The sequence below is a fragment of the Xyrauchen texanus genome, chromosome 33 (genome assembly GCF_025860055.1).
Source record: "Xyrauchen texanus isolate HMW12.3.18 chromosome 33, RBS_HiC_50CHRs, whole genome shotgun sequence".
NCBI classification, from domain to species: domain Eukaryota; kingdom Metazoa; phylum Chordata; class Actinopteri; order Cypriniformes; family Catostomidae; genus Xyrauchen; species Xyrauchen texanus.
The window spans coordinates 35,976,659-35,994,550 of NC_068308.1; positions in this window are offsets into that span (position 1 = coordinate 35,976,659).

A 17,892-nucleotide genomic window follows, 5' to 3' on the forward strand; every position below is an offset into this window, starting at 1 on the left:
TTCCACTTTATTCAGATTAAAATGAACTAATATTAATAAACATCATATGACGAAATATTTACTAAATTTAAAGGATATTTTCAACAAAAGACAACTTATGAACAAGTATGTGTATGTATGTATGTATATATATATATATATATATATATATATATATATATATATAGTATACATATATATGCACTGGCCAAAAGTTTGGAAGAATGTACAGATTTTACTCTTATGGAAAGAAACTGGTACATTTATTCACCAAAGTGGCATTCAACTGATCACAATGTATAATCAGGACATTAATAATGTGAAAAATTGCTATAACGATTTGAAAAAATATTCAGAACTTCTTAAACTATTTCAAAGAGTTCTCATTAAAAAATCTTCCATGTGCAGCAATGACAGTTTTACAGATTCTTGGCATTCTAGCTGTCAGTTTGTCTAGATACTCAGGTGACCTTTCACCCCACACTTCCTGTAGCACTTGCCATAGATGTGACTGTCTTGTCGGGCACTTCTCACACACCTCACAGTCTAGCTGATCCCACAAAAGCTCAATGGGGTTAAAATCCGTAACACTCTTTTCCAATTATCTGTTGCCCAATGTCTGTGTTTCTTTGCCCACTCGGTTTTTTTTTCTGTTTCAAAACTGTCTTTTTCTTTGCAATTCTTCCCATAAGGCCTCCTGAGTCTTCTCTTTACTGTTGAACATGAAACTGGTGTTGAGCGGGTAGAATTCAATGAAGCTGTCAGCTGAGGACATGTGAGGTGTCTATTTCTCAAACTAGAGACTCTGATGTACTTATCCTCTTGTTTAGTTTTGTCTTTGAAGACTGTTGTGTACACCTTTGTATAATTCTTTTTTTGGCAATTTCAAGCATTATATATCCTTCATTCCTCAAAACAATGATTGACTGATAAGTTTCTAGAGAAAGCTGATTCTTTTTTGCAATTTTTTACCTAATATTGACCTTAGGACATGCCAGTCTATTGCATACTGTGGCAACTTAAAAACAAACACAAAGACAATATTAAGCTTCATTTAATGCACTGAATAGCTTTCAACAGTGTTTGATATAATTCTATACATTTCTAGTACCAAATGATCAATTTAGCATGATTACTCAAGGATAAGGTGTTGGAGTGATTGCTGCTGGAAATGAGGCCTGTCTAGATTTGATCAAAAATTACTTTAAAATAGTGATGGTGCTGTTTTTTTTACATCAGTAATGTCCTGACTATACTATATGATCAGTTTAATGCCAAGTTGGTGAATAAAAGTACCATTTTCCTTTCCTATCCGAAACTCCTGCATTACCACCTCGGATGTGCATTATTTTTCAACAATTCAACAGACTGTCATCAATTATTCCTTACACACACACACACACATATATATATATATATATGTCATTTATATTTGTTGATGGTCCTTTGAATTGTAGCATATCTGAGGTTGTAATGTGGTAACAACGTGCAGCGGAGAGACTGTTGCACCTCAGGTGTGCATTATTTTTCAACAATTCAATGGGCTGGAGTCAATTATTCAGCTTATACCATGGTTACCACACCTTAAGACATCGTTCAGGGTTTTATCTCAAGACATTTTCTGATTTTCATACCTAAAACTCTCTTATGAGAGGAACTCATTTCTTTCGCCATGGATTCAGCATCTTAGTTTAATACAGCTCAATCCTTCGTAACTAAATAGAAAATGTCATGTTAGAACTAGCAATAGAGGCTTGCGCTGCTTTACTTGAGGACTTATGATAACTTTTTTTTTCATCACCACTGAGATGCAGCAGTGCGCTGAGATGACGGCTCTGTTTTCTCTCGAGTATGTTTGGGCTTTAAGTGTGTGCATTACGCTTATAATGTGTTTTGCACGTGTGTGGGAGTGTGTGTGTGTGTGTGAGAGAGAGAGGGGAGGGGAGCGCAATGGGTTTTTACACATTTATCTCAGATAATATAGAAACGGTTGTATTGATGATGTATATCCAAGCTTTGATACAGTTCAAGCCTTCGTTGCTGATTTGAAAGCATAATTTTAGAACTAGCAACGAAGGCTGCACTACTTTCCCTGTGTGTGTGTGGGTGGGGGGTTAGCGCATTATGATGAAATTAGGGTGAAATACATTGAAACATTAAAAGTTATTTCGGATAATAGAAATTGTTTTATTGATCATGTCGTGAGGGTGCGGATCTATTTGTTGGTCATGACTTGAGTTTCAGTGTGTGTGCGTATGTGTGTTAGTGTGTGTGTGGGCATGTGTGCGTACGTGTAAGTGCGAGGGAGCGCGAGGGCTCGTTTTAACCGAAATTTAAATAAATGTAGGATATGTTAGACATTCTAATCTGATGTACTTAACCAATGTCGTTGTTTTAACTAGTTATTTTGTTGTGGTAGCCTGTAGGCCTCTTAAAACCAGGAACTATGGAGTGGTGGTGGCGTAGTGGGCTAAAGCACATAACTGTTAAACAGAAGGTCGCTGGTTTGAGCCCCACAGCCACCACCATTGTGTCCTTGAGCAAGGCACTTAACTCCCTGGTTAGCTCCAGGGGATTGTAATAAATGCACTGTAAGCCGCTTTGGGAGTAGTGACTTGCCTTGGGCAAGACACTGAACCCTAAGTTGCTCCCAATGGCAGGCTAGCACCTTGCATGTGTATGAATGTGTGTGTGAATGTGTGAATAAGTCACAGTATAAAGTGCTTTGAATAATGTTAAGGTTAAAAAGGTGCTATATAAGTGCAGACCATTCACCATTCACTACACCTGGATACATGTTTTTAAAAGGTAACTGTGCAAAAGAAAGCACACAAAGTCAGTCTTAAGTAATCTATCAGACCTCATTTACTGCATTGATAAAGCTTAGATACCCCTGAGTTTAGAGGACTAAACTGGGTGGAGGTGCTGCATTAATCTGACATGCTATGATGGATAATTTGTGGAAATGTGGTATGTTTTTCATCTCAGCAAAAATGTTGTAGCAATTAATTTCAGAGGCATAAAGCAAAATTCATTTCCTCCACATCAGAAAGAGAGATACTGTTCAACAGTAAAAAAACAATAGTAATAATAGAGAAGAGAAAAATCCAGTAATATCTATTGGTTGTGTTAAAACATTGCCCATCACCCACCCAATTTAATGCAAATGTAAGATCAAATAACAAAATGTAGCTTCAATATAGACTATCAAGTAAAAATCATAAGATTAAAACTCAATTATCCTTATTGTAATCAACTAAAATTGCATTTTATGCCAGTGGATGAATAACTTGAGCAGGGTCTAATAGTTAGTATAGTTTACTTGACCTCAAAACAGTGGTCACCTAATCATGCACTAACTCCTGAATGTTAACTATAGAAATAAACAACTTTAGACCTTTTCAGGGACATAATAACAAAGGAATTACAATGCTGCTGCACATATCTGGTCCTGAAGCATTTCTGAAAGCAACATTTTTATAATTTTTTTTTTATAATTTTAGATCTCTCATGAAAAGTTGCATAAATGAAAAACTTGAGTTTTCAGGGCAATAATTGTACTTTTTTTTAAAGCCATTTTTGTGACCCCTCAAATGTATTTCATTTGTTTTTAGGGGGGTCATAAAAAGCGGTCAGAAGGAAGAACAAGCCATCCAATAGCACTAGAAATGATTGAGGCACCTATAAATGTTTTTATGATTTCCAAAGATAGACTGAGGCTGCAATGAGAAATTACTTTGAGTACAGAAATTAAATCAAATATTACAAGCAACCATTGTCACCAAAACGCCGGAATACAGCAACATAAATGGCTTCCATTTACTGTTCTATTACCGTCTTTGATATATTTCACACATTCACAACCAATTAAAAGCTAATGCCTGTATTTAATATGAGTTTTCGGTGAGCAAGATGTTTCACCGTTGGTTTATAAATTTATAATCAGGTACAAATTTAAACGAGGCTTATGAAAAAGTAGAAGATGGTTGGAAATATGGCTGCTGCATGCTGGGTGCAAGGTTCTGGACAGAATGGCGCAGAAAATAATTAAGCCCTTTTCAGCTAGACTGCTTCACAGAATGCTTGGCAGATTTTAATATGGGGCCCTGCAGGAGAAATATGGAAATTAATCTAATGACGAACGGTGTTGGAGGAATCTGGGAATTTAAATCAGACACCAATGATCCAGGATACATACATCATTGCAGGAATAAAACATGCTTCAACAGATAAATGATGTCTCACACATAATGTGCCAAGAGCATTTTTTTGTCACCAAAATACAGCTCGTCAAACCTCAGGGAGTGATAATTAATCTCAGTTTTCAACAGATCATCAGAACTGACCTCCTGGCTTCATTGGTACTCCATGTTTCCCTGAAGTTTCTCCTTGTTTGCCCTTGATGTTCCTTGCACCCCATGGTGTGTTTCTCCTTCTCTGGAAGGGGGATGTACAACATCAAATGGGTTTGACACTTGACAGATCTTCTCATTTCATTCTTCGATGATTTTGTGTCATTTCTCCATGCTCAGGCCTTTCTGACAGACAGGCTTTCTATTTCCTGGCATCAAACTCAGGTGCACTGACAGCTCAGCCTGAAGCATGGAGTTGGTAGAGGAAACATCTTAAATATGCATTAATATAGACTAAAAAGTTTAGATGACTAAACAGAATCAGGAGATTGCTTCATATTTAGATACCCCTTGCTAAATGGACCAGCTTAACCAGCATGAAATTCCCATGATGTTTGAAGCTGGTTTATGCTGGCTAGCCAAGCATAGAAATACTTTTCACCAGCAAAACCTAGCTGGTGAAGCAGGTTGACCTGCATGGTCTTTCTGTTGAATGTTAAGCTAGTTTAAAAGCCTGGTGGGGACACCAGCACACCAGCATCCAAAACACAACATTAGCTAGATAACAGAAATGCTGGTCTTTTCAGCAGGGACAACAATCTTGATGGGATATGTTTGTGCAAGCATACGATAAGTCTAGGCACATGTGGGTTGGCAAAACCATGCCTAGGCACAAGTGGGTTAGCGAAACCGTGCCAAAACGCTAATGGGCTTGGTCAAGTGCAATTGAATTCTGAGGTGCTTCTTCGGTTATTGCACCGCCTGAATCCTATTATATAATACATTTCATGTCAAGCAACATTGTTAAAAATTAAGACAGCCTATTCATAAGAATTTGGTAGAGTAAGTGGTCTGTATGCAATGCATCCAATGCTCTGTTTGTCATCTGTGCTGCTTCGGACCGCAATATCCACCTTATTTGTCAACATAAATAGGGCGCCACCATTACAACCTTGAATGTGGACCACTTCCGGTATAAGCAATTTCCAGCTATTTTAGTGATTCAGAAATACTACATAATACTGTATTTATATACCAGTCTGTTATATAAATACAGTATTATGTAGTATTTCTGAATCACTAAAATACTACATAATACTGTATTTATATAACAGACTGGCAATATATGTCATGCAATTATTATAATTAATTACTATTTTCATAAACGCATATAGTTTTACTGTTTATCGCATTTTGACATTGTTTCACCACACTGTTGCTCAGGCAGAATGATTTAAATCAGGCACTGAAAAAGACAGTCCTCCATGCCGCCTGACATGCCTCCACATACTTTACACCAGTGATTCCCAACCTGGGGGTCGTGACCCCCACTAGGGGTCACCACAGCTTCACAGGGGTCACGAAGCTCTTTCAATTATGAGTACTACAAGAAAAGAAAATGGAATGGGTGAAAAATTTACAATTATTTTTGTAATAAGCTCAATCAAATAGGGCCATATTTTAATCATATTTGATTGTTTATGAGACATTTGAAAAGATAATACATACAGTATGTCTAATATTTGATGTTTTTTGTGTTTTTTGAAGGTGTGCATCTCGCGATAGTGGTATGGACTTGTTTTTTTAAAGACACAGCAACACTGCTTGTTCTAATAGTACAGTACTGAGCAACGATCAAAACAACAGGTTAGCATGCCAAACCAATCAGTGACTATGGCAAAGTGTCAGGTAGAAAGAAAAAAAACATATGGTTAAAAAAGAAAACATTTGGTTTTATTTATGTATTCATTATTTATTTATTATTATTTATGTGGATGCATTATGATTTCATTATTTGTATTGAATTTGGTTTCATTAAGAAAATGGAGAAAGTGTGAATTGAGTATGTGATATGTGGTGAGAGACTAGTGTAGGATCTGACTAATCAGGCAGAATGAAATGTCTCTGCAAAATGACTTGAATCCAGAAGCTATGCTGATATTTCCTGATATTAAAATTAAGACGCAGAGAGGCCCCTGAAATTCCTCAATGTCTTAAATTAAAGACTCTGCTCTGCTGACACAAAATAGTCTACCAAAATCAGGCGTAAGTGAGCCAGAGGCCTGAAAAGAGACCATAAATCTGCTCTGCGGACGCACCAAGACCCCTCCTCGTCCATTTTTTAAATCAGAAATACCCACACACTTAATGGTCATCACATGACTTAAAGGCCATCTACTGAAGAAATCCCCATGGTTGCTTCTTTGTCCTTAGATTTTAAACAATTTGCTACACTTAAATTAGATTACAAAGGGAGCATGAGACATTTCCTGTGAAACGCCTGACCGCCCACGATCTCCAAAAATACAAAAGAAGCTCCTTTATTCCATTCCTTCAATCAGAAAAACACGAACGCTTATTATTATATACTGAATGACCATCCTGTTACAGTCAGCCATTATATCCATCACGCGTTAAAACTCACTGTACAAAACAGAGAGATTGAACAGAGACGCACTGGATATGAACCGTGAACTCTTTTTAACAGGACATAAAACGAATGCCCTGCTCATAACTTCAAATGTACAAAATGAACTTTTCAAGTGTATACACATATCAGGACATCACCTCTTAATCCAATTACTTTGACACGATCGCAAAATTTACTTTAATGTTATTTTATCCTGCAAATAATCTGCCAAAGTGCCTAGAACTCTCATTCAAGTTTAACATGATAATAACCATGACAATTATGTTTTTAATAACATGTAATGTATAATTCAAATTTAAAACTAAAAAAATAAATAGTAGGAAGTTTTATCATGCATTATAACTGAATTATAAATGTAATTTAACAAGAAAGTGATTGCTTTGTAATTAATTATCTCTTAATTTCCAGAATGATGCTGTGAAGGATATTTGGTTTATTTGCAGTTATATATTTTCTTATGAAAGTCATGATTAAACTTTTCACTTTTTGAGCGGGAAACAGAAATATTCACACACAATAATGAATTGGCCATAAATTAATTATCTTGAGCTGAGGACAGAAAGGATCATGTGACCCAGAAAAAGACACTTCTGATGGGCACAAGACACCTTTGAGGGGCGGCCAAACTCAACACAACAAATCCTCCCCATCTAGGATGAACTCCCTAGTCTTCTGTTTCCTTCTTTGTGCTCTTCGCTCTTGTCACTTCCTCTCTCCTCTTCCCTCTGGGCTCTTAGCCCTTCTTCAGCTCGCTTCGTGCTGGTACCCCTCTGCCCAGGTTCCACACGATGTAGAGTTTAGGAAAGCAGAGCATGCAAAGTTCCAAAAACAGTTCTCTTCTCTGCGCTACGACTCACACATGTGGCGGGAGTCGCGTGTCTCCCTTGATTAGAAATTAAGGTATACTAAATTAAGTATCGATGGCTCTCAAGGCATTGTCTTTATACCTTATAAAGTTACATTTTCTCTGTTACAGACCATTTCATCACCTTCTGTTCGTCTACAGTATGATGTTTTAGATTAACAATAAAGTCTTGTTTGTATTCAAAGATAATTTGACTGTGGTATATTTTGATAAATAATCTCGTCAACTGATTCTTAAAGGTCTATGCTCCAAGCTCGAACAATATTCCAACATATTTGTGATATTATTTTCAATAGCCATGAGAATAGTATTACTCTAAAGAGATAACAGATGTGTCATATCAACTCAGCAAGGCCGACTGATCAGAAATATACCTTCATTAAGGGAATGAATCATATTTCCTTCTTAAGCTAATTAGGGAAGCATATTACAAGTAATTGACCTGCATCAGTCATTTGTATTCCATGTATAAATATGGAATGGGTAACTTGTTCACAGATGTTTTCTGAAAATAATGTGTTGGATAGGAGGCTAGCTAAAATTCGATGCTTGTATTATATCGGTTTGAAAATCTGTTTGTTGATTGGTTATTTTTATTCTATTTTTATTTTATTCCCTTATGGGAATAAAAGTTGTACCTTTTCGTACGATCCAGGTTGTATGATATCTAATATTAATAATAATAATAATATGTTTTATTTATATAGTGCCTTTCCTAAAAGTCATTTACAATCAGTGTGCATTCAATCAGAAATTACAACTGTCCAAGAAAGAAATACGTTTTCAGCTTTCTTTTTGATTTTGCCATCTTGTATAAATTATTATGATTTGTCATGAAACTGTTGAGTATTTAAAAAAACAAACAAACAAACTCAAAGCTATCGTATGGCTTCAGAAGACATGGAATATAGCACACAAATCGTATGAAATACATATGAAATGAGATACGTTCTATATTCTACTTCAAAAGCAAGTAAAATACTTTTTTTTACATAATATGACATCTTTATTAAAAAACTGTGTTTACCTTTGCAAATACAGTAAAATCCTTTAATCCCATATTAATGGCCATCCTCTGCTCATTCCTAATTACATTTTGACACATTCTGCATATGCAGTGCTTCCTTATTGCTCTCTTGCTGTTTCAGTCCTCTATTTTTTATTTGTTTTTGTAGTGCAGCTTGTTCTATCAGGGAGAATAGATGTTTTGAAATTACTAATGGGGAAATCAATGTCTGACACCCAAAACAGCCTTTTTCATTTACACGCATGAAAGGAAAACAATCTTATAACCTCTTATGCTCTGTCCTGTTACACAAGGGATTATTCACAATTGGAGGAAAAATATTGGCAACACTAAGGGACTTCATCATTAGTATTGATTCATAAAACATCTTTATTGCTACAACTTGAGAGACTGAAGGATAAAATGTTCTTTTGTACAACAATATAAGGCAACACAATGTCATGAATGCATAAGCAAATTGTACTTAAGTGTGCCCAGGGGCAAAGTTTGAAAGAAGAAATCTTCATCAGAGTTTTTTTTTTTTTTTTTTTTAAATATGAGATGTTTATTGCTAGATAAATTAACTAGAAACACATTACATTCCAGTTGAACGAACTCTTTTTCTATTTTGGTGATCGTTAGAAATTTCACATAAAAAACAATGTACTGGTGGAAATATGCTGGGTGGCACTTGAAAACAATGTGAAGTATAATAGTGCATAATATGGCATAAATCCATATTTCAGCTCTCATCTTTTGAGCAAAAAAGAGAAATTTGATTGAAACACTCATCGCACTCAAGAGAAGATTGAGATATCAGTTTGATGTCTTGAGGGCATCCTGTCCTCTGTGCTCTACTGTCTGTCATTTCAAAAGATGTCAAAAAATATCATAGTCTTATCCACACTATGCAAAATAGTTAGTCTTGTAAGGGATAGTTCACCCTATATAATAATAATATTTTTTTTGGCAATTATTGACTCCATGTCATTATAACACAAAAGAAGAGATTATGAAAAACAACGTTACTCAACTCTTTTCCAGACGAGAGTTCATAGTAACCTTGTCTATGAAGCTACAAAAAGAAGTACTTCAAATTTCTTATGTACTGTCTTTCAAATCTTCTGAAGCCACAGGATAGCTCTGTGTGAAAAGACTTACAGAAAAACTAAAATTTTGCTTGAAATTCTCTGATAATATTCTCTACCAAAGCTCTGAAATCTCATTCAATTTAGATTAAAAAGGAAAGTTGTTGTGCCAGCTTTCACACCATAGATTACAAAAAGCCATTGGTTCTAACAGGCGTAATGCTTTAAATATGCTAAATAGAGAATTTGAAATTGCAAAGCTGCAGCGAAGGAGAATATTTTATGTGCAAACATGTGTAATTATTAAATCTGTATCTTCAAAGTCATAGTATGAAATCACACTCGACTTTTGCAATAACAATTCTTCAATCAAATACTGAGAAAGAGCAAATTGTGAGGCTAATGCTTTGTCAGAAACCAAATCTGCTTCCCCAACCAGACAGATATTGTTTATAAATAATGGTATTTCTCAAGGAAACTGCTTTCAATGCACAATAACGTCTCATCCGATGGCCTAGAATAAATTCAAGTGAGTTTTAGACATAACCAAGCATTTAGTATGTAATAACTAGGCTTTTTCTCTATAGAAAAATAATCATAAGGTTATGAATACCAACTTCTTTCAACTGCTCCAACAGATGACAGTTTTATTCTTTCCTTCAAACTCCAAACCACACAGACATTGAGGGTTATCATGATTCATAGGCGGTGAAGGACACATCTATACTGCCTTCAAAAATCAACCAAATGTAGGCATCTTAGTGGAGAGGATGTTACACAAATATTGGGTTTGGAATTGCTATCGTTTCTTTCAACCTCTTTATATTACATTTTTCAGGTTACAGACAAAGCTCATTTAATAAAACAACACTTTTGAGTTTGACAAAAGATAATAAACTTTGACTGTTAGTCCTGGCTGTCTCCTCAGGGGCGTGACCTTGCTCAGCTCTGAGCAATTGAGTTCATTGGTGACTTTCATTTGTATCAGGTCTTGCCATGTCTAGTCCATCAGCCATGGGGACATGGTGGAAAATGTTACAGCACTTGCTCCATGTTTCAATTCAAAAGGTCACTATGACAACAGAGTTGGTACTTTGGGGAAAAGAGGTTATTGTGATCAATCTGAAATGTTTGAAGAGCTGTAACATGTTTCTGAAGAAAAATAAATAAATAGGAGAAACAACCAGTTCATTGGCGATAATCATCCATTATTTAAAGTTGTTTAGCAGGGGTTTTCAAACTGGGGTCCGCAAGAAGAAGCTAGGGGGTCCACGAAAGATTATAATTTTTTACATAATGTATTTTTTAACCTAAAGATGTTAATAACCAAATAAACATACAGTTTCATAGTGTATAAGAGTGGTTCCTTGTAATGATTTTATCCCCAAATACTTTGCGCTATTTATGTTTTGCACTTATAGTAAGGTGAACGGAGCAATTAGCGGCTAAATACATACTCTACAAATGATGGAAAGATTTTTTAATAATCGCGCTCCTGCAAGCAGTTCGTGTCAATCTGACTTGCCGAACGCTAAACAAAAAACTGGAAAATGTGACAAATCTTACATTACGTTTGGGCATTATATTATCAGCTACTAAAGACATTGTCAGGGAGTTATTTGGAGAGGCAGCGGCACGAAAACTAGATTGTGTGCCTTTGTCGGACAATACAGTGAGCAGACGCATAGGTGACATTTCCAATGATATTGCTTCGCAGCTTTTAGAACAAGTGCAAGCCAGTGAATATTTTGCACTGCAGTTGGATGAAAGCACTGATGTTGCAAATCAAGCACAGCTTATGGTCTACATTCGTTTCCTCGGGCAGGACAAATTTATTGAGGAACTTCTTTTTTGTAGACCCCTTGAAGGCAGAACCACAGGGCCAGACATATATAATATGATGGATCAGTTCATGACGGTCAATTCAATAGACTGGTCTCGGTGTGTTGGTGTGTGCACTGATGGTGCTGCCGCTATGACCGGTAAGCGCAGTGGTGTGGTGACCCTGATAAAATCGAAAGCCCCCAAATCTGTAGCCACACACTGTATGCTTCACAGTGCGGGTCTTGTGGCCAAACGCATTGATGATGATTTCATCACATGCTGAGGGATGTAGTTAAAACTGTGAACTATATAAAATCACACCCCTTGAAACAGAGACTATTCGGTTTACTCTGCAAAGAAATGGGTGCTGATTATGAGAGCTTGCTGCTTCACTCAGAGGTACGCTGGCTTTCCCGCGGTGCTGTGTTAAATCGCGTGTATGCGCTGCGCAAAGAGCTGAGAGAGTTTCTCTCTGGTGAAAAATCAGAGCTTGCCAGCTGTTTTGAAGATGACTCATGGATACTGAAGTTGTCATACATGGCAGATTTTTTCCAGCATCTCAGTGTCCTCAATCAGAGAGCATGCAAGGGCACAATGTTCACATACTGAACGCACAAGATAAGGTGCACGCGCGTTCATGCAAAAATTATCTCTGTGGGAAAGCAAACTGAAAGAGGGAGTTACAGAAATGTTTCCTCTCTATTACCAGGAGTGCATCTCCTCCACTGCTGACAACATCACACCCATAATCCAGTCTCACCGGTCACATCTTCAGGGCTATTTTAAACAATATTTCTCAGATTTTAACAACACCCACCTGGACTTTGTTAGAAACCCATTTGCACCAGGGATTGGCACTCATCTGGATCTAGCAGCCCACGAGCAACTGATTGATTTGACAAATGAGGGAGAGATGAAAACAAAGTTCCTCCTCCATCAGAGTTTTGGATGTCTGTGAGAAAGGACTACCCTGTTTTGTCTGAGAAGGCAATAAAGTGTCTTTTACCATTTGCCACAACCTACTTGTGTGAAGCTGGATTTTCAGCACTGAAAGTACTTCAGTCCAAGCACCGGGCCCGTCTGGAGGTCGAAAGTGACATGCGCCTGGCTCTGTGTAGAAGCCACCAGGCTGATCCATCCCATTAGGACATCTTGAATCAGTGAATGTGGTGTTGTTTAGTTTGATTCACATGCATGAATATGCAAATGCTGCCCTTCAGGTTTAACTTTTCATCTACCAGTGCATTAATACAGTGTAAAAATGTACCCTGTTCAGTTAATGTATATATTTTTTAATTGTTCAGAAATACAAAAAACTACAGAAGCAACATATAATTGCTAATTGTGAGAATTATTTTTGGCTATAGTGAGTTGCCAAATAATAAAAGAAAATTGTTATTGCATTTCATATTTACATTTATTGTAATATGAATTTAAATATGTCTTCACATTTTATACAATTATTTATTCAAAAATACATAGTTACCTTTATATTTTAGGTAAGGGGTCCCCAGCATGTAATCATCATATTTGGGGGTCCTTGTGATTAAAAAGTTTGAAAACCCCTGGTTTAAATGACCCCATGTTGTAGATCCAAACATGCATGCTTTCATTTGCAATGGTGGGACAAAAAAAAATGTAGTTCAAAAGAGATTTAATGTCCTGTGAAGTCATATATTACCTTTGTGTGAGAATCATGTGGAAATTTAGACTATTATTGGCACTTACATATAAAATGGCAGGTTTAATGTCATTGATGCCAAATGTCACTTGAATCAAAAGCAAAAATTATTCGCCAATATGTGGGATGTAGAATGATATCTGGTGGTGGCGTAGTGGGCTAAAGCACATAACTGTTAATCAGAAGGTTGCTGGTTCGATCCCCACAGCCACCACCATTGTGTCCTTGAGCAAGGCACTTAACTCCAGGTTGCTCCAGGGGGGATTGTCCCTGTAATAAGTGCACTGTAAGTCGCTTTGGATAAAAGCATCTGTCAAATGCATAAATGTAAAATGTAAATGATATTCGAGAGCTAATGAGGTGGGAAAGATCATTTGGCTTCAGAGGACTCAAAAAAAAAATGATGGTTCTTTTATGTGGTTTTATGGTCCTTTTTGGAGCTTGACACTAGGTCACTATGAACTGTCATTGTATTGAAAAGACAAAATTCTCCTTTTGTGTTCCACAGAAACATATACAAATAAATAACATATAGGTATGTAACATAATGGTGAGTAAACAATGACAGAACCTTTATTTTTTTAGTGAATTGGTAACACTTTACAATAAGACTCCCTTTAAGAATTTAAAAATAAGATTTTTAGAAGAATATGTCAGCTCTGTAGGGCCATACAATGCAAGTGAATGGTGGACAAAACTTTGAAGATCCAAAAAAATATTCATCATCAGCTCTTAAATAACATTCTGCATTGCACATATTGCCGCATTTATTTTTTTGCTTCTGATTCAAGAGACATTTGGCATTAATGACTTCAAACCTACATCACATAACTATAGTAAGTGCCAATAACGGCCTTAATTTCCTCCAGTTTCTCACAAAAAGGAGCATAAAAGTAATCCATAAGACTCCAGTGGTTAAATCCATGTCTTTAGAAGCAATATGAAAGGTGTGGGTAAGAAACAAACAAATGTTGAATGAATTTTTTGCTATTTATGTCCACTTTCATTTTCAATTCCACATTCTTCTTCTTTTGTTTTTGGCAATTCATATTCTTTGTGAATATCACCACATAGGGATGGAGCAGAATGTATGTCTTATAAATGCAACACTCAATTTAATCACCCATTAACAAGTGTGAAAATGTAGATGTAGAACACAAACGTTAAAATAAATCACCTTACAAGTCATGCGCTATAGTAAAAACTATAGTAAGTTTTAATGTCACAAGATAGCATTGTGTGTGAAAAAGTGTGTATGAATTAATAATCTGCCATTTTACTCATGATTTGTGTGACAGGAAATAAAAGGCATTGATAGTTTTAACCCCTCTAGTGTTCATTTCACCAGAAAACTGCTGCGACAATTATAACAAGTCACATACAATAACTGTTGCAAAAATTTAAGTATGTGTTTATTTAATGAGTCCAGGTAGGATATTGCAAAGTTTTATGTAAAAAAAAAGCTGCATTTTTCAGCTGCAATTGTCATCATGTTTCACATGATGCTTCAGTCTAGATAATTAATCTCACTTTTCTCTCATTTTTATCTCTAAAGCTGGACCAAGTCTGGACTAATGGCAGTCAGCCCAGGCAGACTGATTACTGGGAGAAGAGAACTAAATAGTTCCCCATAATAACCTGCTAGAGAATAGGCAGTTGCTTGGCAAAGGTGTTGAACACAGCTTGCTCAGATTGCTCTTTTCATTTGGAACAGGATGGGATGACAGATAACATAGATTGTGTGACCTACACAGACACACTGATTGACATTATCTGCGGTTGCTGATGTTGAATTCCTGCCTAATGCGCTCTAATTTTGTTCTACTCTGTGTAGTTTCATGTAGCCTATCATTTTAATTTCAGCATAAAGTCTGGCCACTTATTCTGGCCCAGAAGAGCATACTAGAGAGAAATAAATGGTCTGAAAGATATCTGAAGCAACAAACAAAGTATAAAATGGGAGCCTGAGCTCGAAGAAAGAAAACATGACTGTAGCGACATATTTGCAAAATTCAATTACTGCTATCCTTACATGTATCGCTGCAGTTCTGAGGTTAAATGTTCACTGTGTGGGGATATAAGCAAGTTTAATTTTCTCCCAATCAGATGAGGTTAAGATTAATTCTCTATCGAGTTTTAAATCAACAAAACCTACCTCTCTATGCTAAACCTTAAACCTAAACCTATCCGAGAGTGTCACAAGCAAATGTGACATGAAAAAGGAAATTTCTGAAGCAACAACATCATTTTGTGATGCTTCTATGACACATTTGGTTCACGTGTCAACTTGCGTGTTCTTCAGCACTCGTATCCCAGTCCTTTGTGTCACAAGTGCAACACTCTATCAGTTGAGTAATCAACAAATTCATTGCACTTTAACAAGTTTATAAATGTATTTGGTTATATAAAGCAAATGTTAAAATGTATTGACTGACAAGTCATGCACTATGATAAAAGTGTTTCCATGTCACAAGATAGCATATTGTGAGATACAGAACTGATAATCTTCCGTTTAAATCGTCATTGTCTGAAAGGAATATGTTATTGTTGTTTTAGCACCTCTAGTGTTCATTTCCAGGAAACAGTTGTGATACGTATGTGACAGGGCGTAGGGCGGGGCTGGGTCATGATTTTACACAACCAGTCCCATATCAGGCTAATCAAACCCCCGAGAGGGATAAAGGCCGACTGCAGATGGTGGTGCAACAGAGAGAGCATTTACGGGCAGCTGTCCATCCTCTATGTGTGTTTGTGTCTTTTGGTTTATTTCTTCATTAAACTATTATTTATATTGTCAAGCGGGTTCTCACCTCCTCCTTTCCTTTGAACTGTGTTACACTGGTGCCGAAAACCCGGGAAGGAGGAGGGACCATCCACCCCAGCTTGGGCCATCTTCCGGGGGATGGAGGAGCCCGGCCGCCTGGAAGCGTAGAAATGGTCGCCAATCGTGAGGGGAGAAGGGGCTCCTAACCGACCTCCTGGAGTGGTCAGGGCCACTGCCAGGGGCAGAAGAGTCCTGTACCAGCCGCTGAAATGTGGCGGGGTCTGAGACCACCGACCGCGAGCGGGGAGGGGCTCACTGCTGACCGCCTGGAGTGGGAGAACCGCTGCCAGGGGTGGGGGAGAACCCTTCTGTTCCTCGAGAACGCTGCGGGGCGTTCCTTCCACCAGAGACTGGAGGACTGCCTCCGATCTGCCCGGGGAGGTGAGGCTGTCATCCGTTAGAGGGTGGAGGAGTGGCTGAGGACTAAGCTACGATGTATCGGAGAACCGGCTTGACAATATAAATAATAGTTTAATGAAGAAATAAACCAAAAGACACAAACACACACACAGGACGGACAGCTCCCCGTAAACTTTCTCTCTCTGTCGCACCACTGTCCGCAGTCGGCCTTTATCCCTCTCGGAGGCTTGATTAGCCTGATAAGACCCGGCCCCGCCCTCTGCCCTGTCACAACGTACAACGAGTAACGTAAAACTACTTTTGCAAAAAGTTTAGCCACAGTAACATGTAGTAAAATTGAAGGTTCTTACTCAAAATTCTGATTAGATGAGCAATTTACAGAGTCATTATAAACCATTATAATCTGTGCCTTGTCTTTTGTGTTTAAAGCAACACTAAGAGGGAAACATAATTGACTCTTGACATTGTAAACAAACAGCTCCTAAATGCGGTTGTCTGTTGTGGCAACAGGGGCATGGTCAAGCATCCGTCCGGGGAGAGAAAAGCGGTACGGACGCTTGCACCTGAGCTACATTATGTTTAACACCTGTTTCTAATTCCAGTGGGCATGGGAAAAGCGTCATATAAGCAGCCACACCACAGACAGAAAAGAGAGAGAGTCTGGCACAAGGAAGGCCACGGTGCTTCTGAAGTTGTTACATTTAATCTATTGTGTCTGTGAAACTGATGTGACTACGTGCCTGTGAAGCTGTTGAGTTTGTGAAGTTGTAAAGCACTGAAGTGGCTGATTAAAGTCTTACCTGAGCCTGGAAAACTTGCTTCCCTGTGTTCTCCTTTCCTACTCCTTGTAAAGTGTTACATCTATTATCCTCTATTATCAGGTTTTGAGAGACTACAGCTGCTAAATCTGGTATTAGAAGCACAATTCTGCCCAGTAGAATCATAATTATTCCCCACACACACACACACACACACGCGCAAGCCAAACATGTTATACTGTACACACATGCAGTCTTATGAGAGACAGATCATGCTGATATGATGAAAGATGTGGCATGTTTTCCTGTTTCATATCAGTGTGAGCTTTAGATCAGGAAGATTCATTCGGAGCGTTTCACTTTAATTAGGATTTGCCTGCAGCATAAAGCTTCACCACCAACAAAGCAAACAATTTATTTATTGATTGCCACAGGCATGCAGTTATCAAAGGTATTCAGAAGCTTCTATAGAGACATGCAGGGTCTCTCCATTTTTTTTTTTTTTTTTTTTGTCATTAAATAATCAAACAAGCCTTCCAGGTGCAATGCAAGACCTTCAGCCAAATGGAACAAGAGAGGGAGAAGAAAAAGTACAGAACGATGCATACTTGCTACAAGAAACATTGGAGAAATGTTTATCAGCAATGAATGTGCAAAAAAAAATAAAATTCCACTAACCCCATATGTTTTTAGACATTTACTTTGCCTCTAGAATCCAGTTGGA